The 26734-nt window shown below is 37.7% G+C and overlaps 1 protein-coding gene across 1 annotated transcript in view; it reads right to left on the bottom strand.

Moving 5' to 3' along the window:
* Positions 1 to 26734, bottom strand: part of VCAN (versican) — a gene marked incomplete at its 5' end in the record, with an annotated part of 102773 nt that overhangs the window by 43760 nt on the left and 32279 nt on the right. The gene's annotated exons all lie outside the window — the stretch shown is intronic.

Raw genomic sequence — 26734 nt, 5'->3', positions numbered from 1 at the left:
CATCTTTTGGGCCATTTTGTTTTATAGAAAAGGGATTTTTTTTAATTGTTCTTTTCATCTCATTTCAAAAGAAATAAGATTTTGAAACACAGACATTTCCGGCTGAAGGAAAATTCCAAGTGTCAGCCTTTGGTACATGCAATTCCTCTAACTTGTGCCATCTTGTAATATCATTAACCTACCTAAGCACGGTCAAAGTGCAAGAGTGCTTCAGGCATACCCCATCTCCCCTGTCAGGAAAAGGTGGGAATACTGCCAAGGAGCTGGTCTAAGGTGTTAAAGAAACATGGCTACTATTATACACACCTAAGTAAAAGACAACAAGGAAAGGTCCAGAAATAATTAAATTTTTGGTTATTTTAATCCTTCTACCCCACATTAACATGATTAGTATGTATGATGAGGTCTAGTAAAATCCAGTTCTTGATTACCATTTAGTCTAAATAAACAAAAGGTTTTATTTAAGTTCACTTAAAAATGTTCCCCAGCTGGATATATATTTCTAAAAGTTTTGTTAACTTTGGCTCCCTTTAGACATGCTTAAGGATGTAGGGCACGTTTCAATAAGTTTATTTTTTTTACCTTCTAAATTTTATCAAAATTATGTTTTGTTCTCCCTCTGACAGTCAAAAGAGAAGCTTGCATTTTTTAAATCTCATCAGCAGTAAAAAAAAAAAAAAAAAATCCTGTATAAACTGACCTTGCATAAAAATCTCAACTACCCAAGTAAACTTCTGGAAGAAAATACTTGAAAATAATAACTCTTGCACAGCTGGCTGGGTAGGAGTTGAAGTAATTCAAGGTGGGTGGTCAGTCTTTGCCTACTCAAGTTCACTGATCCAGTCTGCTTTACCATATTGAGTGTCTCTGGTTCCATGCAGGATACAGCCCTGTTGAAAACCTGAGTATCAATGGCTGGCATGTTCCTAAACTGCAGCCTTTTTACAGCTATACCATTCCCCCAAGCTCCGTCTTGACAGCGTTGTTGGCTATGACCAGAAACACCTGTGAAAGTGGATGTCGCTTATGTGGACATCTGTTTCGCACAGGGCTCGGGCCCGCGTGGTTCTGCTTAAATACCTCTGCCAAATTTTAAAGTAATAGACATGATGATGCAAAAACCATGGCAGAAATAAAAGAACCATTTATATTATAAAAGCATATCATGAAGCCTGCTGGCAATCTCTGGTGTTTCCTTCATCCTCATTGCTTCCTGTGTTACCTCCCGACCCAGCGGTAAACTTGTTAAGAAAAAAAAGATTGAGTAAAATGTCAAGTTGTTAAAAACGGCAGCCTTGCAGTGTCAAGTCTAAGCCTCAGAAACTTAGGATACAGTTCCCTGGATAATGACTGAATATTTGTCATACAACGTTCTAAGGACAACTATTCCCACTTCCTTTCCACTTCAATAAGTCATTAACAGAACGACACTCCAGCCAGCGGTGTCTCCTCCTGAGCGGTGCCTGACACAAGCAACTTTCCAATTTCAACATTTTACTTACTGCCTACAGAGAAGACAATTCTAAAACTCTGCAGGACTAAACAACCCAAAAGCAAACAACTGGCAAATAATAAATCATTTTCTCCAGCTGAAATTCTAAGCAAAACAAAAAGGCAGGTTATGCAGTCACATGGTACCGGGATTAGCTGCTCTGTCTGGTATCTATCTATCTATCAATCTATCTATCTATCCATCTGTCTATCTATCCATCTATCTATCTATCAAAGTCCAGCTCCACATTGACAACTCACCAAGTCAGGTGGTAAGCAGAAGAGCTGGATGGGAAGGAAAGCAACTGCCCACCAAAACAACTTCAGCCTTGATCTCATGTGTGATATCCCATGATTGAGGCAGAAACAGCAAGATATCAATGTGTCTTGCCCTTTCCTAGACCACTTCACTGCCATCCCTTGGTTACACCATGTTAGACCGGAGCAACCTCAAATGATTCTGCCATTACACAGATGGAACACGAAGGAACCAGTTCTGGTGCTACTAACGTGGGAAATATTATTCAGAAGACACAGAGTGGATTCTGTAATTGCAATTTTAATGGAGTATTCTTAACATCATCCCTTGACTTGTGGAAAAAAAGGATGGAAAAAATTTAAATTTAGCTATAGGTCTTAATAAACATGATTGCTTTGGGTATTAAGCATCCAAAGCAGTCAAGGGATAAACCAGATTCTCAGTTAAACCAACATAAGCTGTAAAAACCCCAGGGCTGCAGACAGAATGACACAAGTGTGACTCTCTCTTTCAGACACAATTGTAGGAAAAGGAGTGCAGCACCATGTGGTTGAAAGCCTTTCAAAAATTAAGTACTAAGCACTGTTTTGACACGTAATTCCTCCATGAATCAACTTTTGGAGTGCCTTTGATCCTCACACTTTCCTGAACTCTCCAGGGAAATGTGAACGGCAGATAAAATAGAAGAGCAGAACAGAAAAGGAAGCCTGATGCAGCATGTACTCTAGAATAAGCTTATAACTGGAGAAGACTTATCTGAGAGCAAGCTACAGTACACCTGTAAACATTTAACCATTGGGTTGCTCAGAGCTGGGGAAAGAATATGTAATGCATACAGAGCATAAGCTTCTTTTTTAACCATATATGTATAAAATGCATATGCATGCATGTAAAAAATGAGAAATGTTTTCCTTTTCCTTTTAAAGCCAGAACTTTTCCATCTAGTTGGTTTTTTTTCCTTGGCAAAAATGGAACATTTGTTTTGCAAAAATATAAATTTTGTTTTTAGAAATGCCTGTTTTTTGAAAAAGACATTTTTGTTGGACAATACTTGAGAACAAAAGCTTTCAAAAAACTATAGCTAAAGATAGATGCCTAGCTGTGGTAAGCTTGGTGCAGCAGTAAAAAAACAGCAGAGGGGGACGGGCTTCTGACTATAAACCTATTGGCACAAACTCCATTCTATACTAGCATGGTTATATGGCTACTGACTCAGAATTAGTTCATACCTGGCAGTCTCTGAATGTGGGCAGGATAAATTGACAAAAAGCATATAGCCCAAGAAGCCAAATAATTCAAGGTAACTGAATTCTTTAAGGTAAGAACAAATAAATGCTTGAGTAATATTTTAGAGACACAGAAATACTTCGGTTTCATTGATTTTCATAGTGTTTCTGCTTCATGTAAGGTAAAATATCCAACTTATGCTTATGCTCTCTTAGGTTATCTGGTAATGCTGGTAACTCAATACCATGCTAAATTGCTAGCCACTACATGCACCACAATGCTTAGCAGTGTTTCTCACTTGACAATGCTGGAATCCTACATCCAACACCCTCAAACAGCAAAACCAAACATCAGTGTCTTTGTTACCTATTGCAATTCAGTAGTTTCCAAACTGTGATGAGTTTGGCATTAGTGCCCTTCTCCTTGATGGAGATTGGGAGGGAGTCGAAATCAACCAGATTTAGTTGTTATTCAGATGAGTAGTCCAAGAAATTCTGTGGGAACTTACACTAATTTTTGTTTCTTCAAGCATGAAAAGGAGTATCTACACTAAGTCAAAAGACACTGTGACCTCTGAAAAGCTTTTTCCAGGTTCGCTCACCATTACAACACCATTATCACTATCTGCTTTCACCAGAGGATGTATCCTGTGGTCTTTATCCCTGCCTCTCAGTTGGACCACATGTACATGGCATTTCCAGAGAACTCAAGAATTTTGCCTGTAATTTTTAATATTTACCTAAATATATCACTGGAAACTCACTACAAGCCTGAGTAGTAAATACATGAGTAACGCAAGAATCATTTCACTCACCACTTCTAAGAAAGGAAAAAAACAGTTTAGTCAAAATCCCACAATAAAATTTTATAAAAAATCCCAGTGCTACTCTTTGTACATATAGGCATATTCTTTTCTGCTATTTTGGCAAAAAAATTACATCAAATATATGGAAATTCTTTTTCTAATGCCAAAAAACTCCCACTGAACGTATGGAACTCTCACTTGATGAGGTACTACATGAAAAATCCAAGATTATGGTTAAAAAATTAAAAATTAATGTTTCTTATGCACTCTTTAAGTTAATGCCGGGTAACAAAACAGTAATGAAGTGCCACACAGCTAATACGAAAGCAAGGACGGACCACTGGAAGATAAGATTGCTCCTGATCAGGAACAAAATTCCCACTGCATTTCACCTCCTCAGAGACTGCAGCTCTAATCATTAATGAAGAGACATTTCTATACCATTTTTCATACTGAGTTCTCATTTAAGAAAATATAGTAATATGGGACTGGTCAGACAAGTCCTAATACAATTCACTGAGCAGTTTTTAAAAATATGTGAAATACTCCATAGAAAAAGCCAACACAAAATACGCAGCAGACACTCTGAACACAACCTGGCTTGTGCCAGGAAATAATTCACACGTGTCTTGAAAGACAACAGCCAGTATTATGTATATTATTCATCAAATTTATCATTTAAACACTTCCAGAAAGGAGATAGAAAAAGCTGGTTTAGAAAGGATTAATTCAGTCATTAAATGTGTAAAGAACAACTGCAAAAAAAAAAAATCCACAGAAAACTACAGACTCAAAAAGAAAGACTAGCCAAGAAATGTTTTGAAAGTGCTATAATCAGACTAATTATCAGTGACCCATCTTAAGGGAATGACTTTCTATTAAGATCTTTAGCCTTTGAGCCACTTATAAAAATATCTTTATTTACATTTCCAGGATCACATCCTGTATTCACTCAGAATTTTACTGTATCCAATGAATCACTTAATGCAAAGAAAATTGGTATAGCTAATATTTTCTGAAAGAGGCAAAAAAAGTTTATATCTGCATCATAAGTACTAAGATTTGTTACAATCTGGATACATTTAGAAAACTTTGGTACAGAAAACCACTTTCCTCAAAAAAATTAATTCATACTGTGTTTCCATGTAAGAGACAGCTCATCTTTTCTGCAATAGGATTTCTTAAGACTTTCTCCATGTGTAAACAAAACTTCTAAAAGGATTCCTCTACTTCATAATGAAAAACTACATTGTACCTATGAATAAAATTCCTTCATTTATCTCATGAATAAACAAAGAGCTATAAGAAAGATAGAAATGTGTAATCCCTATGTCTAGATCTGAGACGTTTCCATGGAAACAATGCAAAAACAGCAGGGAATGTGTAGGCATCCTCTGAAGAGTATTTGATGTGAGGGCACTGTTCCTTGTATCTATGGAAGTCTATAAAGGAATGTGAAAAAAGAAATTATTGTTCTATAATAAGTCTTCAGGAAGAGCCAGCAATAGTGTCCTAAAGACTACTTATTAATTCACAGTCTTAGCTTCTTGTGAAACTTTCTAAGTATCAAGTTTCAGCTCTGTTGGATATGGGGTTGTTTTTTTCTTTTCCTTTGTTTTGGAAAAAGGAGCAGTGTACAAAAAGCTTGAATTTATTACAATTACTTGTTTATTAGGTTTTGCTTTCATACAGGGTATCATTGCTGTTCCATTTTAAATCAGATATATATGTGATGGTGTCCAGCCTATTCCAACTCATTTAATTAAGCAACAGGTCTATCAGTTTGGGTTAAATATGTAACACAAATTTGTTCTGAAGAAAAAAATCACCTAATTATAGAATGAAGCTGTAAATGTTCTGAAGACATTCTCATAACTACCATGCCCATGTCCCTGTATCAATTCTGCTCTCGATCATCTCATTGGAATTACTACGGTATAATTAGACTGGGGAAGATGATATCAAAATCTGGACAAGTTACTTAGCATTTAACACTTCAGTTACTCTAGACAAAACAAGAACTTGCCTGTCTCCATGCCAGGTTTTATGAATAACACAGAGTTTGGTCATTCAGGGCATTAAAATGACCTAAGTAGCTATTGAACATTGACAAACCTGTTTAATTTGGAAATGTGCTTTAAAACCACTAGTTGCTGTTTCTTAAATGAATGCACAAGCCCAGGGCTCAAAATGAAACACTGCCAGGAAGGACCGCATTACTAATTCAAGCACTGAAGTGAGACCATGTCCATTGACTGCAGGGCACTCAGGGCAGCAGGGAATGTGGTCTTTCTCCAGGGCTGATAAGGAGCAGCAGCCTTAGGCTTAGTGTCAGCTGGAACATTACAGTTAGTAAGGAGACAAGCCCATTCCTCCATTAAATAAATAGGAGATTTTGCATTTATTAAGATGGGAAGTTGGTTCAGCGGACGTGAGGTCACTTTTACTATTGCTTCAACATCCCACCAGGAATGAAATCAAGTCAGTCTAGCTGCACAATAACAACAAACTGTGGCCATGTCCAAATGCATACAAGTTGAAACGTACTTGCAAATTAAATGTTACTTTGCTCGCTGCAACATTTAGGTAAATTTGGAACCCTTCTTCTCTTAAATGCATGACAGTGATATCAGGAATTAAGCATTTGTTAAGAAAACTGAACAGCTTGCACAGGCAGGGAAGTCCTATTCATACACACCCACTTGGGCGTGTTATCAGTCACTGCATAGAGCAGCAGAATGCAGTGAACGCAAGACAGCACCTTTCCTTTACATTAAACTTTGATTTGAAATAGGTCTTATGAATAAACAACAGGTTTCAGTAGTATATACTTTTCATTCGACGAAGAACAAATGGTGATTTCATCCCAGAAAAGACAAAGTCTCCTCAACTTCTGCAGAAGACTCTCTAACACAATAACTAATGCACTTAGTTTTTGAAAGATACACCAAAAATTGCACATAGCACATGTGTGTAAACTACAAAGAACAGTGTCCAGAAAGATATTTGCCAGTGGGCATAAATAAAACAACTTAAGGGAGAACAATGTGGGTACAGGTGCAGACAGATATAAGCCTATATTCCGCATGCTTTTAAGCTGGCTCTGTTGCCAGTGCGGTGCTGCCTGGAAATGGTGTTGTGAGGCATGCTGCTCCTGTCCCTCCACATCATCATCTGCTCTGGTCATAGCACCATCCTGACACCCACAGCCTCCAGAACAGAGCCTGCGTCTTTCCTCCCAGCATGCTCCCAGCACATTTCCACTCTCCCTCCCACTCATTCCCCTCAGAAGTTAGCAAAATGAAGGCTGAAATGGGACATGGTTATTCTCTATAACTGAACAGAGAAATAAAAGTATCAAGGGATAAGTGTCAGGAAGAAAAAAGACCTATTCAAGCTAAAGACAATGCTGGCAAGAATAAACATGGGTATAAACTGTCCAAGAAAATTCAGGCTAGATATTAGAATCAGACTTAAAGAAAGCCATGGCGATCTGGGACAGCCCTCCAGAAGGAGCTGTGAAGACAACAGGATTACATGAATTTTAAGACAAGGCCTAAGATGGACCTGAAAAGACTCTATTCAGCCTTCTTTGTTAAGGTTTATGACTATGACTCATTATCATTCTGCATTTCATTTTAATTTCACATGCCCTCTTACACTGCTAAGACAGAAATATGCATGTCAGAGAATTACATGTTGAAACACAAAGGTTTGTAACCTCTTTCCATAAAATTCCACATCTACAAAGCACAAGTTCCTACAATTTCATTCTGTTCAAAGCTTGAGGGGACAAGAAACCAGACAGAGCTAGTGTGAGTCCCAGGGTCCAATAAGCACTTTGAAACATACTCACTAAGTAAAGACTTTTAAATGCCTCCAAAAAATGCAGGTGTGCAAATTACTCCTGATACAGACAGGAGTTATGTTTCCAGCATCCCCTCAACCACTGTTAAACAACACCCCCACAAGCATTTTTCAGCTCATAAAAGCTTTATGAGCTGAAAAGTTCCTTCAGGTTTGGTATTTTTTTTCAGCTGCTAATCCATTACCTTCCAGCAACACCATCAGCCCTCAGCACTACAATACATAGGAGCTATAAGAACATAAAAGGGCACAAGGTGGCAAGTTTTGTATCTTTGCAGTGAAAGACAAACTCCTCTGTCCTATGTGATGCAATGGAAGGCTGCTAATGTGACAACACATCATAGTGCAAGGCTATTTTCCTTTCTAACTTTCACAACATGGTCACGATCCCAAGGCAATAGCCTGTTGTTCCACTCAAGCAAATGAAGTCCCAAGCTCCTTCCATTATGAAACATGTGCATGGTCCTTTTTGTAACATAAAAAGGCATGTTTCCCCATGCACAAATATATTTTCCTCATTAATTGGAACACCTGCCCTAGATCTACTCATGTGCCATAGGCTGTCAGAAAAAACATGCCTATATCCCTCATTAGTTCATGCACCTGCCTCACACTTGCTCACATGGAAGTATATGAATTGTTTGTACAATACATTTTCTCAGTTAAAACTGCTGTATTCTTATACAAATAAGCAGCTTAATCCATTCAGCAGTTTGTTCTTTCTTATCAGCACTAGAGTACATTTTCCAGAACTAACCTAATGAGCTTGACCTTCCGCTATGCCCCCAAATTACTTCTGATTCCATGGGTAAATTTTTTTATCTAAAAGTAACTGAAACTTCCTTTATGAAAGTTTTAATTGATTGCATGCATGTGTTTTAAAAGCTAGGAGTATAACTATTTATCTCTTGGATGGCATAAGAAAATAGGTCCCCTAGGAGCAACTTTTGCAGGTCTAATAAATTTAAGGGCTTATTGTATTAAAAAATCCAAAATATTTGATATTAACTTTCAGTTATGTATCGTACTACTTCATATTAAGGGCAGGGGAGGTGTCTAAGGCAGCCTAAGACCCTTGCGACTATATTTAATTTAATTTAACCGAGACAACATTCAACATCTTTCAAGTGCAGTTTGAGTCTACGATAATAATGAAGAATAATATCCTCCACATTCCATACATCCATAACACATTCCATACATCGACAGCACATTCCAGTCAAAGACTTCAAAGCGCTTCAGTGAAGTTGGTGCCAGTTTAGTGAGGGTTTGAGACTGAGAAGAAAGGCACAAGCAATCCTTCCTGCTTCTCTCTCTACCAGTGCATGGCTACAGGTGAACTCACCAGACCCAGAGCAGCAGTGGGCTGCTCTTGCCACACTTTGCTGGGAGGTAGGACACCCATCAATTGCAAAGGGCATCCTGTGCTGCAAGGAATACTCTCTGTCCTGCTTGCTGGGAACTACTAAAAATATCTGCATCTCTCAAAACTCTATTTGCTTGGCATGACCCTTCTCTTCCACATGGAATAAAAAATATTGCTCATAACTAACAAAGACTAATAGCACCTCCATGGAGCACTTAAATATTATTACGCTTATGCTACAGATGGTAAATGGAGCTGCAGAGAGTAATATTCAGCTGTGTTAGTATAATAGAAAGTTTTTACTGTAATTAAGTGATAGGGCTGATAGGAAACAAAACATAGTGCTATATTTCCGCTGAGCTCTGCTTCACTATTAAGCTGTTGCTTCTGGCAAAAGCTGAATAACAAGGAGGTGAAGAAAGATGGAAAAGAAATTAATCTCATATGTATTTCCAACACTTGTGCATACACAAAAAGGAAAATATTATATTCCCTTACATACAATACCATTTATACAACAGTCCTCTCATTACTATTCCTATTTGAAAGAGCTGTTATTTGAAGGGCTTTGATAAACAAGTTGTCATTTCTTAGGAGGTACTTTTGGACTCTTAACTTGAAAATCATGAAGGTCTTTGCTTATAACCCTCACTGATTATTTTATTTAAGAATCTTAAGCTATATTACCCTGAAAACATGACAAGGCAAAGGAGGAAGAACCTTTGTTTTATCAGAGGGATGTAATGATGAAAACTGTATTTCTTGTTCCCATTTAGCTGAGAACAAAAACACAAAGGTACAGTTTATGTAGCTCCTGTATGACTGCTGATCAATTTTCAAAGAATGATAGAATAAGAAGTTGAACTCTGTCCTAGTAAAAGGCATATGTTAGTAATATTTGCCAAATTCATTCCACTCTTCAGCACCTCCTATGTACATTTTCTTCAACACAAAGAAAAGTTTATGGACTGAGGAACAATGAAATGAAACTGGGCTTGATGGGATTTTTCAGATTCAGTCTTTCATTTCTGGAGAAAGAAAAGAAAACATTAATCCAAATCCTCAGACAGAATAAATCTTTGGCAGCTCTAACTTAACTTGTGGTAAGTGGGTGTAGGATGCCTTTTCTCTGTGGATAGCTAAATGGAGGAATTTCCACTGTCAGATTCTGAAAACAGAAAAATAAAGAAAACTCCTTTTTGACCCTTCACTAGATACACGATAAAACCTTTTATGTTTAAAGAGAATACAGATACTGCTGTATAGAAAATTTAATAATATTTCAAGAAAAAAAAATTTTCTATGCTGACTGACTAAATCATTCTTAAAGGCAGAATTTTAAAGATGTATGGCTTTAACTCTCCTTATACAAACCCACACACATATGCACATATATACCTGGAAAATGCATGCACATCTTGAGAAGGTTTGTGAAGATGCCGAAGGCAAATCCTGAAGAAAGACTGTCCTAAGGACCTGATCACCCAAGAGAAATCATGAGTAGCTATGAAGAGTTGCTGTACATTGATCCACTGTCCTTTAGATAATCCAGTTTGAGCTAATTCCTAATATATTGAATCACAGTACCCACACCATTCTGAAAAAAAGTATAAAATAAGACTCTCCCTGATGTATATGTAGAGAAATCCTGAATCATATACTTTGTGCATTATCTGAAAAAAATACCTTCTCAAACCATCCTAATTCTTTCCACCCACCTGGAACATACAGCTGCCCAGCACAACCCACTCCCCCATATGCAATAATCTGTAGTATAACTCAACAACGTAACAGGGAAAACTAGCTCACTACTACACAGCTCAACTACTAATTATTAATTAACCAAATTTCCACAGGTACAAAAATATGTGGCTTAACTCTAATCTTTAGACATTACCCTTCTGTTCTGACTTACCAAACTTATCTCATTTAATTGAGACTTCCAAGACAATGGCAACATCTAAAGCTTCAGACAAAATAATGATAATATACCACAGAAACAAATGTACTGTTTAAATGTTAAAACAACAGAACTATTGTTTTCTGAAATAGAAGGTTAAGCTACTACTGATATGACTTGTGCAGTTTTACATCTTGTCAATGTAAAGTAGGATAATAAGCATAAAGTGAATAAAGACACAAAATCCACTGTATGAAAAGTCCCATAATGATACAGTACATCTCAAGGAAACTACTTCTGCTTTTTGACTTTTGAATGAAACTCTACCAAGCACAAACCTGACAAAACCAACCAAAAGGTTTCCATAAATTATGAATTCTCTTGGATAAGTTCTTCAAATATATGAATGTTATGGCTGAGAATCAATGAGAAAACAGTTTCTTACATAACCATTCAAAAGCATTGCTAAGGTATATAAGACATAAAATGAATTTTTACTGTGTTCCTTCAAAAAATAAAATAATTATAAAATAACTACAAGATAATTAAACAGAATGCAACGTTGAACCTAATAGATATTTTGAGCTTTATCGTTTTTGTCTGTTCTTTTACATTTCATTTTAAAAAACAAGATTTTACCAAGACATCTTAAACAATAATCAGCTGACAGGCTTGTTTAATGTAAAATTGTATAGCCTTCATCTGTTGCATTATTGAGATATATTCGTCATAAAACTCAACAATTCATTGCTACTTCAGGAGTTTCTGTTCTGGATACCCATGAAATTGAAGCTACATACAGATGTACAGTGCCATCAGGTAAAAAATGTAATGAAACTAAAAGTTATATCAATTTGCATCACAGAATCTTTAAGATAGATTACAAAATTATTATGATATCCTATGAAAACATGCAAAACCCCTTCCCCCAAATCACAGGAAGTCCACTTGTGGAGGCAGTAGAGTGCCTTAACCTTTTTTAGCTGACTACACTGTACATGCCAATGTTAATGGCTACAGACTAATGGAATGTTAAAGTAATCTAGTGCTTCGTTTAGGACTAGTAATGCATGGAATGGAAGCTATGAAATTAAAATGCTTGTTTCACAGATAGCTGAAGTTAAATCAGTGATTTGACAACATTATATAAGAAAACTGGACTACTCATGACATTTAAGAGGATACAAAACAGTTTCATAATCATGCTTACATAGAAATTAATCTTACCCCAAACCATATATTAACACATTTCTGAGGGTTTTTTAACAGATAGAAAAATAGACCTACCAATGTTTAGTAAGTTGCTCTCTAGATAAAACTTGTACTTTGTATCCTTCAGTGATCCAAGAAACATCTCCAGTATTTTCTAAAGTACACCAGTTTGTTATGATAAACTGTCCATTCTGATGGACTGCAGGTCTAAATGGCAAAATCTTACCTGTATCATTGCCTGTGATTTGAATAACATACAATCTTATGTCATTTCCACTATCAGGGTGTGAAGTAGGAGGAGACACTTCTTGAGGTTGTAAAGCCTCTGTGGCCTCTTTCACTTTGGGTGGTGCAGTAGGTCGTGCAACTGCGGTAGCAGTTGATGCTGTGAAATATTCTTTATCGATTTCTGGTTCTAGTATCTTTCCTGTTAGATCGTCATCAACAGTGGCTTTACTGGGAGAAATAGATTCATCAATTATGATTATGTCATTGCTTGTTACCTCCTCTTCTTCCTCAGGAATGATACGTGGTGACTTCTGAGTGACAAAAGGTTTGGATGCTGATGTAGGCTGAATTTTATCTACAGCACTAATGGAAGGTGTTGTTACATGGCTGAGAATTGTTGCCTTATCTGTCACATTAGCTGAAAATATAGCTGGTTTGATTTCTTCAGGTTCTTCTGATATTCCTGAACCTTCCAGAGTCTGGCTTGGAGAAGGTCTCAAAGTCAGATGAGTAATGCTTTCCACAGTAGAGTGACTTGTTGGCATCGTATGGGGGAGCAACACAGATTCCCAGCTAACTACATCACTGTCTTCTTCCCTGGCAGGGGTTCCTCTGCTTTCGTATGTTTTTTCTTGGGTACCCAGTGTTATAGGCACCACTTCAGTGACCTTCTCTTCTTGATCAGTAGCAGTTTCAGCTTTCGGACTCACTGTAAGGTGCAAGGTCCTGGTGCTAGATTCATCAGGTCCCAGAACTCTTCCATAATCTGTGAGCTTCACTGCAGGCACTGATACTTCTGTTGCTGGATATGTCTCATCATAAGCTGAACCTGTCTCATCCTGTTTTTCCTGAATAGCTGTTTGAGATGATTCAGATGCTGATGTCGTCTTTTGTTCAGGTATTTGGACAGATGTCACAGATAAGGTAGACTCTGTGGCAGTATCTGGTTCCTTATCTTGATCTTTCATGGAGAGTTCCTCTGGGAACACCTCACTATCTTTTGCACTTATTTCTGTTGCTTCTGTATGAAAGATACCATCAAAAGGAGTCTGATCAGTATCTGGCTTATCTCTAGTGACCTCACTCTCTACAGTAACTGGAATTAGGGAAGTATCATGTTTTCTCTGTGGAACTGTAGTATCTACCTTTGTTACATCTGTAAATATAATAGATTCCTTTGTTGCTCCAAAGCCAGCTGATGGTGTTCCTTCTTCTTGAAGTGTTGCCTCTGACTCCTCAGTTGATGTTGTAATGCTTGTTTGGCCTTCCTCTGTCACTGGGTATTTTGAGACTTCCATTTCAGTAGAGACTTCTTCAGCAGGTATTGCTACCAATGTCTCAGTAGTCTCTCTTTGTTCAGCTTCTGGGGTAGGAATGGTTGTTTTCAAAACATACTCTGATGCTTCATGTCCTTCATGTTCAGATACCTCTATGACTGTCAGCATAGCAGTCGGTAATACAGGAACATTTGCGGAGCTAAAAGACTTTATTGTTGCACTACTTTCATCCACTGACATTTTGGATACTGTGGTCATTTCCAAATGTAAAGAGCTGCTTGTGTGAGAGACACCTGTAGTATCTTTACTTGGATTAAAATCAGCTGATACATCTTCTTCATCACTTTTCGTTTCTGCTGGCTCCATGCTTGTCTCAGTTTCATCTGTAAATGCTGAAATTGGAGCTCCTGGATGCTTTGTATATTCTGTAACTTGCCCTGGAGATGATGTAGGCTCCATTCCAGAGATACCATCTTCTGTATCTAACTCATGTATTCTCTTAGTATGAGATGACTCCTCTGTCATATACCCCTGATCTTTATCTGTTGGCAGCCACATGCCAAAAGCTGGAGGAGCTCGTGTGAACTTCTCACTTGCAGAACATCCCTCTGCTGTAATACAAGTAGGAATGACGGTTGTAGCATAAGGGATCTTAACATCCATCGTTCTCATTTCTGGCTCCTTTGTTTTTTCCTGCTCCTTTAAAACAGCTGATCCTTCCGTTTGCTGAGAAGACTGGATAATAGATGTGGTGCCTTCTCCAAAGTTTTCTGGGGAAACAGTACTTCCTGAGAAAGTGATGGCCTCAGATCCTGTTTGAGTAACAGCTGATATGGAAAAGGATACAGATATTCCAGATGACACAGTAGGCTGCACTTCTCTCAGGTCCTCTCTGCTTCCTTCAGCTGAGGCCTCATTATCAAACACTGTTGCAGAACTAAATTTAACAAATGGAGTTGACTCATCTGCTGTAGAAAATTGTCCAGTGGTTACCGCATGCTCGTCTATGAGTGTCTCTGATGCAGCAGGCACATCTGATCCTGGGACGCTACCAGTAGCCATGACAGAAACTCTATCAGGCATAACGGTGTACATGCTCTCTCTGCCCTCCCCCTCTGTAGTAAGATCATACTGATCAGTGAACAAAGCTTTAGGGATTACAACAGTTGTAAATTTCTTGTCAGATTTTGCCTCCATTGACTTTTTTGTGGGTTCTTTTGTTGAGTGGGCACCAAGATACATATTCTCTTTTGTTAGTGAAACTGAAGTCCCTGTCCTGGGAAACTCTCTCCGAGAAGTTGGTAACAAGCTATCTGTAGCTGTCATCATAGGACCCACTTCTATTTGTTCGGTCTGATTATCAGCATCATGTTTTTGTGTATCTCCTGTTTCAGTATCTTCCCATGAACCAGCGGAACTCTTAGCTACAGCTGTGCTATCCTGAAAAATTATAGAGGTCAAGAAAGCGTCCTCAATGCTTTCAGACCTACCTTGTTCCTCGGGCAATTCTGCTTCAGAGTAAGTGTGCTCCAGCTCCAAAGCTGCAGATGTGCTCTCTGTTAACCTAGGTGAAACATCATATTCAGTCCTTCCCAGTGTATCGTAAGTGCTTATTTCGCCATCTGTGACAGTCTGAGGTAGAAGGGTGGTTAACTTAATGTTCTCCATAAGCACCTCCATTTCCCTTTTTTCCTCAGCCACGTCAGTAGTCATTTCTGTATCTTCTTCAGTCTCCTGGGTTGTTTCCTCCAAAGCAGGGACCTCGGTTTTAGTGACAGCCACTTCAGTAATCGAAGTCTCAAAAACAGAAGGTTTAAGAGTAACTTTAGCAGATGACGATTTCACACTGTCAGTTTTCAGAGACGTAATCAGCTTAACAGTTGTAGGCTCTGATATGATTTTTTTACCTTAAAAAAGAAAAAAAAAATGTTAAGGAATCAGTCAGAACACAAACAGATGTTACTTTAATTCAGTTTGAATGTTCTCAACAATAACGAAATACTACACTGTGAAACAAGTATAAAGGTCAAAGGTTTTAGATAGGTTGTTTAGCACACAACAGAGCTTTGAATGACATAAAATAACACATTATAAAGCTGCAGAACATCTAACAAAGTCCACTGAAATCAGAAGAAAAGCAGTATTCTTCACATTCATTATTTATGTAATTACCCCTAGAAGTCATCATATAATATGAGTACCCATCAGACACCTAAGTACTGGTCAGGGAATAGAAAAGTTTATTTCATGATGTCATGAATGAATGATAGTGCAAACCTGTGGGTTTTCTTCAAAGCTTACTGTAGCATGCAACTAAAATGTATATAGGGAGTGAAATACCACTTCAGTTTATTTTCAGCACATAATTACAAATTGCAAAAAGGAACCCTCACTGGATGAGCATGCTTAAGCAACAGGAATAAACATGCCGTCAGAAAGCGCTGTTTTACAATGCCGCAAGATCTGCTGCCCTGCATTTAAATTATACTGAGAGAAATTTATTGTGGGGAAAGGTGAGAACAGTAAACCATAAGATCATAAACTTAATACTATAATGATGTTGATCTTTGGAAAACACTTCAAAGATATACATCTGAAACTCCTTCACACACAGAAGTGTTTCTATGGGAGTGTTGAACATGAAAAGGCAGAGTGTGGAATTCTCTGAATGATGAGAAGGATAAGAGGGTAACTATCCTAGATTCACAAAAGACACAAAGAAAGGTCTTTCCAGCGAACCAAATTGTGATGTTTTAAAGAATCCTGCTGACTTATGCCTTGTCCACTCCTTCTGCCCCACACTTACGTCTTATCTGAGGAGGAAATACGTGACGACAACCATGACACTACAAAGTCTGGTATTGGATTTGAAACTCCTGAAAAAGGTGAGTTTGTGCTCAGAAAACAGGATTTACTCAGGAAAAGCCCAGAGTGGAAATATCTTTCCTTCTGCCAGTTCTTCCAGGTCAGTAATCTTCAGAAGGCAAATGGGAGCAAGACAGGTGGAAGATGTGAATTTCTTAAATCAGTGCTGTTAATTGCTAAGCGACTGAGAGTCAAAAGCCTTATATGGATGCAAGTAAAGAGCAAAATATGGTCCTTTTAATCACAATAAGCACATGAAGAATGCATTGAACACGCTGTGTATATGAGGTCTAACTGCTTATCAGACAGACACAACTACACATATAGCTTCTTGTAAAAGAAAATATTGCTCAACTTCTAGCAGAGCAAGAAGCCTATTCCCCTAACAGGCAGAAATCAAAACAGTTACAGTATTTTACAAGAAAATATTGAATCCAAAGGCTCATCATTATAGCTTTGAGTTAATGAAAGAGGAATAAAGTCAGGAAACTTTACTCAATATAAGAGCTGAATACCAATTATCAGGGAAAAAAAGTGAGTCCTGAGATTGGATATTTACTGCCTGGCATATGGGGATGAAGAAGTTCTAGATGATGGTGCAGCCTTTGACTGAGTCAGGACTTGCAAGAGCTAATATTATGAGCAAAGGAGAAGAAAATAAGTGAAAAATTTAAAAAAACTCAATGTAGTCACATACTTGTGCAATGACAGTTTATACTCAAGCACACAAAATATGTATGCACAAATCAATTCTTTTCACACACCCATGTCTAATTAGTTACCCCTTTGATATTTGTAGACATAAATTCCACACGTGTAAGTTAGGGTCACACAAATATTTGTTTAGTTTCACACACCAAACTTTGAAAATGTCACCTTTGTAAGAGACCTATTTGATTTACTGTGAAGTAGACAGGCTTGCCAGATGATGGCTGCTTAGGATTTCTAGAAGAACGGGTAGATTTACAGAGTAGGAAAATGATGAAAAAGAGCTGATATTTCAGCTTTCTTGAATGAGAAGTGAAAGTGAAAAGGAAATTGTAAGGGTAAGAAAAAATGGCGTCACTATGTTTAGAAGTGGTGATGTTCTTTGCCAGCAGAAAAAGGAATGGCTTCTTTTCCCAAACGTATGTTAAAAGTTTTTGTGGTTTTACAAAGAAGACTTAGCTACTTGTATACTCCTTTTTGTAGATTAAAACATTCAGTTGAGAGTTTTTGAAATCCCACTAAGCAAAGCACAGCCTTAACACAAATTATTTTTGTATTTTGAGGTTCTACAATCCAAAGTGGATGTTTATTGCTCTTTTCAATACCTATGAGATTTAAGTGCGATGTGGTGTTCACACAATAAAGAATCAACAAATTCTTACAATTTTTTTCCCTTTCTGCTTGCATGAGGATGGTTTTAGTTTTAGTTCACAGCTAAGGAGTGAAGAGTGCACACAAGTAAGTTAGCACTGCTCTCCTGAATGGTAGTTGGTAATTGTTAAATTTCTACCCAAGAATCCACGAATTTGCCTTAACAGCTCTTTTTTGTGGAGGAGAGACAGCATATTCTCCCTTCTAACCGTAGAATGATCATAGGTGAGTTTCCTTAATGCAGGTTGAATTTGTTTTGCCAACATCTAGTAATCATTCAGACCATATTATAAATGACTATCAAGATCACTATTTGAAAGAATATGAAAACATAATGCACTCTAACAAAACTAGACAAAAATGAGGGCATGAGAATAGAATTTAAAATCTGTGGAAAAGAAAGGTAACTTTATTTCATCACTGCTGGGAAATTGTGTATACTTAGAACCATTTATGTAGCTTCCTAGTTTCCAAGAAACCCCAAAAGTTCACATATTTATGCCTGAGATGCAGTTATTTGTTTTTCATGACTCATTATCTGCTAATAACTTGATAAAATAGGTACACATTTATGAAGTAAACCTGAAAAACCACTAAGTGTATTTGATTTGCTTATGTTAATAAGTGAATCAATAAATATTAAATTCATATACTGGTATAAGAAAAGCACATATTTTTAAAGAGTTTATCAATAAACAGATAAGTTTTCTCCTGTGAAGCTGACATGGGGTTGCCAGTGTGCAAAGAGCAGTTCTGGTTAAAATCAACTAGAGGGCCTCTAAAACTGCTTTGTCATAAATTTTGCGTATAAGGTTTTTCATACAGATCATTCAGGCTTGCGAACTTATTGGAGTGGATCAAACAAAGGTGCTTCTTCAAGGAGAAATATATCAAAGTTATTTCTTTTTCTGCAAGGAAAGAAAAAAACAAAGAGAAAGTTGCTTTTTTAATAGCCTGAACATCAGTTTGAAGAGTCATCCACTTCACCCAGATGTTTTGCATTACTCTACTGCTTGCATCATGCAGGCCCATATGCTATCTCCTTTGTCCTTCTTCTGATTCAAGACATGAGGCAGATTTTCCTAATAAAATTCATGAACATATTAGCAGCAAGAAAGCAAATTATCTCACCAACAGCTGTTCACATCAAAGACTATCTTGTTGGTTTTTAACCGATTCTTTTTATATTGAACAACCTGCATGCAGTTGGTTTTGGATGGAGTATATGACTTTGCAGAGATACTATATTTTTTCACTCTCTGTTTATTTATTTTATGTTTTCACTGTACAGCATTTTCTGTCTCTTCTCTCCCACCATTTTTTAAATAAGGATTCAAAATAATGGAGCAATATTAAAACTTAATATTTTTCCAAGGAAATTACACTACACAACTTTAGACATAGTTTAACTTTGTGATTACCAAATAAGGATTTTAGTATGTTCTGTGTTGTTTAATAACAATTTCAGGGTATCGTGGTGTACTTTCTCATGGAGAAAATGCTTATTTTAAAGATTATATGTATATGCATTTTCAACATAACCAGTTCCACAAAATTATTAACCATGTGTCTAATTTGAACCACTTGAGCAGTTTCTCTGCACTCAGAAATTTTAGGTATTTACTTAAGAACCTGGAAGAACATAAACCCTACAGATAGAAAAAGAAATTGTTTTGAGTCATTGCCAACAGCCAAAACAACAAAAAATGTTTTAAGTCGGAAAAAAAAAAGGGAAACAGTGAACTCTTTCTGTGAATAACAGCCAAAATAAACTATTCCAAAATATTGGCAATGTTGAGATAGTCAAATTTAATGGCTTGACATCTTCCAGCCCATTTAGAGAATGATCTCTACACAGAGAGGTTGCTTTGCTTAATTTTTACATATTTTTGTATGCTAATTTGTTTGCTGCTTTGGTAGGTTTTGTCTGTGTGTCTGCCCCATCCCTTCTACCAACCCTGGCAGAGAGTACAGCCTTGAATGTTCCCCTGAGTCAAAGACTTATGCCAGCTGGAGTTTAAAGTATTGGCAGAACCTTCCAAACTGGACAAGTATAAGAGGAAGAACAGATGGGGAAAAAAAAAAAAAATATGTTGCTCCAGGTTACAGACTGAGCCAGAAACCTCTCATTATTACACTGACTCAGTACCCGCTTGTTTACTCATTTCAGGAAACAGAAAGGTGGACAGTGGATGTGGACTTTTTTTCATTACTTATGACACATGTAGTAGCATAAGGAGGATTCAAAATCTGATACTGCAGCTATAAGAGTTTCTCTATAACTCCAAGTGTATACTCCCACTTATACTGTGTTTTGATACCAAAATAAGAGACATGTAATGAGAATAATAAAAATATCTAAATGCAGTATTCATTCCCACTTAAAAAAATATGTGCAATACCAGAGAAAATGAATGTGATTCTTAAAAAAAAAAAAAAAAAATCTAAAAACTATTAGTCTATTTTCTTTGTAAAGAAAACTTTAAAAACATAACGAAAGGACACGCATCCTCTTCACACCCTTGCCCAAGGTTCTTTTCTTCCAGCTAATAAAACAGCAGAGGCAGCAGCTCTATTAGCTCTGTGAATGCAAACAATCTTAAGTAAACCCACTTGCTATTTCATAACTTCTGAAGTCAGAAGGGGCAAGGATATGTTATCTCCTGGTTTCCCCATAGGAAGTTCTCCCCATGTAGTTCTGTGAACAAATTATAACATGTCAACCTATCCACAAAAGAACAATAGCAAAAAGTATTTCTCTTTCCACATTACTTATAATGAAACTGCCAAAGAGGACAAAAAAGCAGCAAGCCTCTTAAGTCAGCTCTTCCTAATGAAATCTGTATCCCAGCACCAAATCAAAAAAACAATCTTTTCTTCCTGACCACCAAAAACAATTGAAGAACGAAGAGAGACAAGATTGTCACTCAAGTCAGGAACCAACAGCAAAATTCTTGCTGCCTTGCTCTTCCCACCTAGTGTGAAAGGAGATAAATTACCCACATGTCCCGTGAGTGGTACCCAGTTCCTACAGCAGTGAGCAAAGGTAATAAAGAGCAAAACCAATTTATCTTTCCTGTACTTGAAATCTAAAGGCATAGATCTCTTATTTCTTCACCTTGATGCTCCCAATCTCATCCTTGTTATCCTACCTATTCAGTGATCTGAGGGAATGAAAGGAAAATGCCTTCATCTGTGTCTTCTTTTATTTCCTTTTCCCTCTGTCCACAATGTTTGCACTTGGGAACTGTTTTTAAGACACCCCGTTTTGAATCACTCAGATAAATGCAAGTTCACTTGCTCTGGCAAAAGCAGTATCTCCTCTGAAGCTCCACCTCCTGAGGCTCCAAACAGTTCCTCCACATAAGTCAGTTAGATTGATAAATCAGGTTCTCTCTGTTCATACTTTACACAGCATTTAAAAAGTCAAGCTGCACCCAACCACAACCTCCTCCTCCTTCTCAGGGTGAGGTACTAGTGAGGTCTATGGCACAGGACTGTTTGAAGTGGATTGAGATCTTGCAGTTTTCAGCATGATCTGACTGACTTCTCAAAATTCCTTTGCCATGCAACTGAAGAGTAGGGTAAGAAACACACTGCAAGCTGTTAGCGTGCACAACCTCTGTGATGTTTCCCTGTTGCTATAAACTCAGCAGAGAGCTTCAGGAATTTATTCTTCCTACACCTGGCCCAAGATATTACTAGAGATCTCTGCAGCTATGTAGGTCTTGCTAAACTGCCTATCTGAGAGAAGCAGAGAGATCTACCTTGTTAGCAAAATAATAAAAGCTAGAGAATTTTTATCTGGTGATAGCTGCCTCAGTAAGGCAGCTTAAGCCTTTTGCATAGATTAACATTCACAGAGGAGAAAAAAAGCACGAGCAGAGCCAACAGCCTTGTATACACTGCGGTCAGTGCCATGACCTTGAGTTGCTTGCCTGCTCAAAGGCATTTTACTCATCTTGATACTGGACTGTGAAATGGTGGAGGATACTGGCTTTATTATGTCCAGCACTCTATTGTCTTTCATCTAAGATTAATTTTTTTTTGTTCTTTTTCTTCACATTGACTATTTTGTTCCCCAGCTGTCACCATGCTCTATGTCTTCAGTATTCTGTGGTCATTCCCAAACTGATCAAAAATCCACAGATCTCCCATAATACAGTCCCTGACAGCAGGCTGGAAATAATTCCCTCATCCAGGAAATAGCTGGGACAAGTATCTGCTGACGGTTGCTGTGGGGAAGGACAGAACTGCCTAGTTATTCAAAGTTTTCCAAACTAAGTCACATGCAGCAAAAGGGAAGATAACATTTCTTCTGCCAGCTTTTGAGCTATGCCTAAAAATCTTATCCTTTCTGCTGCCGGACAAGTGGAGTATAGTTGATGTTTTCTGAGCCTTAGCCTGCAATCATGGTGGCTCATGCTGTAGGAGCTCCCAAAGAAGAGGTTTTTTTCCCTCTTTCTCTGTTCTGAAGTCCTCCATAGAAGAACAGTTTGCAAGTTGCCTTGCATTACCAAACATCCCAGCCCAGCAAAACACTCCTACTTGAACTGACAAGAAACAGAGTGTTTGGGTGGAGAAGTTTTGGGGTGAGCAGGGGAGAGGTTTGCAGAGAGACAATTATTCTCCAGTTTCATCTTACAAAGGTCTGTCCTGCTACATACTATGAAGGTTGCTACTTCCTATATTTCTTCTATAAAAGTGCACTCCGATTTTGAGCTTTAGATGGACGAAGCATCAAAGAAAGAGGCCCTCAGTCATAAACAGCAGTTAACTTGGATACACTCTTAACGGGGCTGTATTGAAACAATCAAAACAATGTGGACTCCATTCATGATGAACACATACAACAATGCTGTCTCAGAACTGGAATTTTCCGATCTCCAGCTAAAATGAAATCATAATGCCAAACCAAAGTGGCATAACCAAAGAAAAACTATAAAGGTGCATGAAACAGAGTCCAAATAAAAGAGCAAATCTGAAGCAAAGTGGTCAAATCCAGAGCAAAATGGTCAACATGTGTTTTGAGTCAAGCAAAAAATGTTTTGCTGAAAGATTCGCCAAAATCAATACAGGTCTATGAAAGAATTCAGCTTTAATAAATCAGTGTTTCTCAGCAAAATGCATATTTATGTTTTAAAACTTCAATCACCTCTGTATGAAGTTCATCAAATTCAGTTTTGTTGCAGGTATGTAAGACAAAAATTGTACACATTTTGATTAGTGCATTTCTGGAGTGCAATTTATTCTACAGATGCTGTACAATAAAATGCCCTGTCCAAAGTCAGTTGAAGTCTGTGGCAAGATCCCCATAAACTTCAATGAATTTGATCTGGGGAGGCTGGGGGGCTGAGGGATGGAAATAAATAAATACCTTCTAGCTCTATGCAAGAACTAACTGTTAAATAGCTACCCATTAAAAATAGATATTGTTTTTGCTGAAAAAATGTTCTGTTCTCTTACAAGTAAATTTGAGTTTTCAGCAACAGTTGTTCTACCTTTATTTTTTAATTCTAAATATGTTAATGTGTTATAAGTTAATGTTAACATGTTATAAGTTAATGTTAACACTTGAAAAACTTTTCCTCTGATGATGGCCTCCAAGGAGCTTCAAGCACTTAATCATGTGTCTAACCTGAAACTTTTTCAAGCCCCATCAGATACATGATTAGGTACCTCTCAGAAAAAAAAGAACTAAAATGTCTGGCTAAAGTTTTGGAGGGATGAGATGAAACATGTGGATAATGTTTCAGAAACTCAGAGCCATGTGGTTTCTGTAGAGTGAAAAACACTTGTGATCAAAGTGAAGAAGGATTTTTTTTTAACAAGATTTTTAGATTTTAAATCATGTATTATTAGTCTGGACCACTTTTATTTTCATAAAGTCAAGACACTTTGTACAATGTAATTTTGTAACCAGAACACTGTTGAAATTAAAATCCTGAACTTAACTGTACTGTTAAATGTTATCCAGGTTGGCTGTTTTATTGAAACTAGTGCATATAATTTTTGAGTTGAATTTACTGCTGAGGTTACTGGTTTTCATGTATTTTAATAAATATAATTCCTTTTTAAAAGTAAAAAAAATGTTCAAAATACGGACTGAGGTTTCTTTTAACTGCAATTTAAAATTAATATTTTGAAACTTTTCCACCAAAGAGACTTTTAATCACAGTATAGGAGTGAAGAGTCTAAGTGAGGCTAAAGAAAGAGATATCCCCTTTCTTAAATACACTATTTGTCTTTGTAATGACTAAAACAGATGCCTGCTTTGTCACAAATCTGTTACTTCAGAGTATGCATAAATTCAAGCATTGGACTCATCCTTTCTGTAGTTGGGAGGCATTGGTTTTGGTGGTCTTACTCAGGGAGTATAGTATTACTCAGCATGAGTAAAAGTGGCAGACATGGGTCTTTCATCATTGCCATTTAACTTCAGACTGAATGTGCAACAAGTGGCCATTACCCTCGGAGCTGACTCAATGGGAATTTTGCTAGCTTTCACACAGGAGGCAGAGGAAACTTTACAGGGATGCTGTAAAAAAACTGAGATCACCACACGAACATCTGTGCTGCAGACCTTCAGCACTGGTGCTACCTGTATCGCTGGCTTGATCCTGCCCTGTTACAGAGCCACACTGTGTTTTTCCCTTTAGCTGACCAAGATCTCATAAACGCACGTACTGATGTCCTTTTTTCTTCATTTTGAGCCACAGAATTTTTTTGCTGGTGTGACTGGGTATTCAGGCAAGGAGGGAAACATAACAATGTAATGTGAGATAATAAGCACGGTAAGAGTTATAAACAGTGGATTAGAGTTATGTGGAAAGCATCAAGGTCTTGGGGAGGACAGTTTTGTTCTCTGGCATGGTGGGAATCACTGCATAAAAGTTTCATATTGAGATAAAAGCAGTCAGAGCTTGGGGATAGCGGATTGTATGTGATGGACTACTGAACTGAAACTTTGAAATAGAGATAATGGGAAGTTCTGGAAGAAACTTCCAGACAAAAGATGATCTGAAACAAGTACTTAAATTCAAGCCTCCTGCTATACTGTAGAGCCATTTTTTTATTTCTCTTCCTTTTTCTGCCCCCAAAAAGGGACTGGCTCCAAGGTTCCAACTGGAGAGAGTGACTCACTCTACAGCCACTTCTTCAGGCAGCTGCTTGAGACGTAAAAGACCAAGAGCTAGGCAGTGAGTTTCATTACTCACCACTCGCATAAATCTTTTTGCAGAAGCAATGAAGAGTTACAGCTGGTTCCTGTGAGATCCCAAGCACCTTCTGAGAGGGGGAGAGAGCTTTCAGGAACTTCTGAAATATGTGGCGGACAGGCACCCTGAAGGAGGGTACACGGTTCAGCATTACACCTCCTGCATTTCCCTACACAAAACCAGATATACCTGGCAAAACCTGAGTCATGTAGCTAGCAGCATTTAATTAATTCTGATGTAATGTTGACTGCAATTAAAATTGCTAGAGAGCAGCCCACTGTCTACAAGTTGTCTTGGTTCTGTTTAGTCTTTTTTTTTTTTCTTGTAAAAGTGTTGGTAGTCATAGACTGTCTACTTCCTGGGTTTCAAAGTGATGAAACATTTATTTTCTGTGTATCAAGGGCAAGAGTTTGCAGAAAAAACAGTTATACAAAAGGCAACAACCCAATACTTATCAAGGATGTTTTTAGAACAAATGGTATGTCAGTAGAATTTAACTAAAACTTCTGGAAAGAGCACTTAAAAAGGCACATGTTGTTTGAAAGGGGTGAAATTCACACAAACAAATAGAAAGTTTTAATTTGTCCTAACTAAACCCTAGATTACAGGCAAAATGACCAGTCCCTACTTCAGTCTTTTAGACAGACTGATTAATTTCATCCCCATTAAAGTCAATTTGACCCATGACACTTGAAACTGATCATAAACAATTTGGAGGAGGACCATAATGGGTGATATGACAAAACTCTGCTCTGCAGATTAGAGCACACACTCCTGAATTTATTCCCGTATGCAGTTCCCTTGAAGTCCACTAGGACTACTTCTACATGCAAAGTTTAGGAACACCTTAACCACAAGCAATAAAGAGAAAAAAACACAATCCTACTTTAAAATAGTTCATCGAAGAGTGTCTGAGACCTGCCAGACCGTAACGTTACACCAGATGTTGGGATTTGTTCTCAAACAGTAAAGTTTGTTCATAAATGAGCCTTCAATGCCTGAGTTGGAAAGATCTGCAGCTGCAGTAGTTTCATCATCCACAGAAACGGGGACATTTCAAGAAGTTCTGACTTACAGTCACAGGACTGAGTCCAAAAACCTAGGTATTCATAGTTAAAGACCAGGTTCTGAACTTTTAACTCAACAAGTAGCCTTTACACTTTAATGTCAGTTGTACTATTTCTAACCACAGTAACTTCCTTGAACAGAGAGGCCTGTACAGAACCTGTTGAGCAGTCCAACCTCCCTATGTCACTGAAGAGGCTGCAAGCCTCAGGGAAGCAGGTTATTCAGATGGGAAGAGCACTCTGATCTCTTAGATGTGATGTGCCTTTAACAGTATTAGTGTTCTCTTGCACAAAGAACACTCTGTGATGGAGGGGATCTTAAGGATAGAAGTAAGGTGATGGGGTCCTCTCTTAAGAGACACAGATAGCTGGTCTGTGGTATTTGAAAGGTCTAGACAGAAACTTACATGTTGCACATCATGAGATGCATGGATGGGTTTCTGGAGGTGTAGGGAAAGAGTAAGTACCTATCACTAATGACAGAGACAAATGTAGGAGGGATGTTCTGGAGGAGGCCAGGCAGATGATACCAGGACCTCCATCGTGGTGGTCTGCCAATTCCAGGAAGGCCTAGGAGACAGGCAGGAATCTGGA

Source organism: Phaethon aethereus (genome assembly GCF_964289735.1).
Source record: "Phaethon aethereus genome assembly, chromosome: Z".
NCBI lineage: Eukaryota > Metazoa > Chordata > Aves > Phaethontiformes > Phaethontidae > Phaethon > Phaethon aethereus.
The sequence above is the reverse complement of the archived record's forward strand: the minus strand, read 5'-3'. Positions and strand labels throughout refer to the sequence as shown.